Raw genomic sequence first — 2059 nt, 5'->3', positions numbered from 1 at the left:
TATCAGGTATCTCTCCATCTAGGTACTCTCTCTTTTACCCTAGCCAGAGAATAATAACCCATATTTTGCCAGACTCAGGAGGGTCACTTAACCCCACTTACAGGGAATGTGGCACCGGGTCTGGAATTGAACAACTTCTTACACAGATTTTGGATTGAACTCTATTTTAGTACCCTTTTGATCATTCCTACTTCTAGAGGTACTTAAGACACCATTTCTGAGCCTTTTGTGGATTCAGCTTTCCCCACTGTTGGCTTACATTTTTTTTTTCAGGCCTCCCAAGTCATTTACAACTCATCCACAAATGCTTTTCAACTTTCAGAATATTGCTGTTTCTGTTGACTTTCCCATTCACCCTGTCCTTGTTGGTTTATGCTTTAAAAAATAATCCTGGGGACCAGCAGATGGCATAATGGTTATGTCACTGGACTCCCATGTAGTTGACCACAGTTTGAGTCCCGAACCCAGTAGTTTAAAACTCACTCTGGGCATGTGTGCATATATGCCCCAAATCCCGAGAGGAGAATGAAGGACATGGGATTGCAGCGTGGCCATTCCCCCTGGGGAGTGATTTCTCGTTTTCTGTCTCTCTGCCTCTCTCTCTGTCTCTCTGGCAAACATGTATGTCCTCTAGGAAAACTTTCTCTCAAAAAAAAATCCTGTTACTCTAGGGGTGTGTTTACTTTACTCAGGGCACTGGGAGAGAATGAAAGTAGATGAATGTGTTTAAGCACCATCTCTAATTGGAGTCAATGCCATTGACTCTAAAATTGGAAAGACATATAATGGACACAACTAGAATCTATTAATAAATATATCCATGACTTTATGTAAATGCTGAGAGCTGAAGTTTAAGTCATTCTCACTCCTTTGCTTCAATGGGTTTCACACTGTACAATGACTAAACTAAGATGAGGCCAGTTGATTCCAACTGCCCATCCTGGCCAGACAATAGGGTCTTTTTCTGTATAGTTTCAAGAAACAATCTAATTCATTCTATATTTGGGACCAGCAGTTGGCGTAATGGCTATGTCACTGGACTCCCATGTAGTCGACTGTGGTTTGAGTCCCAGACCCGGTGACTTAAACTCACGCTGGGCACGTGTGGGTGCATGCCCAAGATCCCCAGAAGAGAATGGAGGAGAAGGGATTTCAGCATGGCCATCTCCCCCAGGGGAGTGATTTCTAGCTTTCTGTCTCTCTGTCTCTCTCTGTCTTTCTGAGCACATGCACCCTATAGCAAAAACCTCTCAAAGAATATTTATTTATGACACTGGATAAAGTAAAGAATATTTTATACAAGGGGTTACTTTTTCTGCAAAGGACCAAATAGTAAATATTTTAGGCATAGCAAGCCATATAGTCTCTTGCACGACTACTCAGCTCTGCTGTTGTAGAGTAAAAGTAGTAATAGATAATACATTAACAAATGAGTATAATTGTGTTCCAATAAAACGTTATTTACAAATGCAGGCAGTGAGTCAGTGCTTACCAACCACTGTTTTAGAGCAACAACATCAATGATAAAATTACCAAAGGAAGACTTTTTTGTTAAACTGTTACAAGGGCCAAATAACAGAATGCTTTTGGATATTTTTCATTTCATAAATATTTTGAGAAGAGATCATTAAATTCTTTTTGAGAGTTGCAACATCTGAATAATGCAGATAGGCATAGAATCTATTGTAGCTGAGTTTGAACAATGTGAGCTATATTAACCTTTTAGAGAGTTTTTGTTCATTCACTGGTCATAAATATAATGTAACAACTTATTATTTATTTAATAATTAGTTATTAGGCACCTAGTATATACAAGACATTGTTCTCAAACTGAGGATTAAGAGTAAATTAGACAGGGCCAGAGAATGATGCAGTGCTAACACAACAGGACCCAATGGGAAAGTCCCTGGTTTGCATCCTGGAGCCTCCCAGAATCTGCTGGGCACACACACCTGTGCCTGTGGTCTGGGGCTGGCTGAGGCTAGGAGTGGGTTGCAGTGTGAGAATCCTTATGGGAATGTCTGTCTTTCTATCTCTTGCTCTCTCTCTCTCTCTCTCA

This window comes from Tupaia chinensis, unplaced genomic scaffold (assembly GCF_000334495.1).
Source record: "Tupaia chinensis unplaced genomic scaffold, TupChi_1.0 Scaffold143678_1, whole genome shotgun sequence".
NCBI classification, from domain to species: domain Eukaryota; kingdom Metazoa; phylum Chordata; class Mammalia; order Scandentia; family Tupaiidae; genus Tupaia; species Tupaia belangeri.
This window is presented reverse-complemented; position numbering follows the sequence as displayed.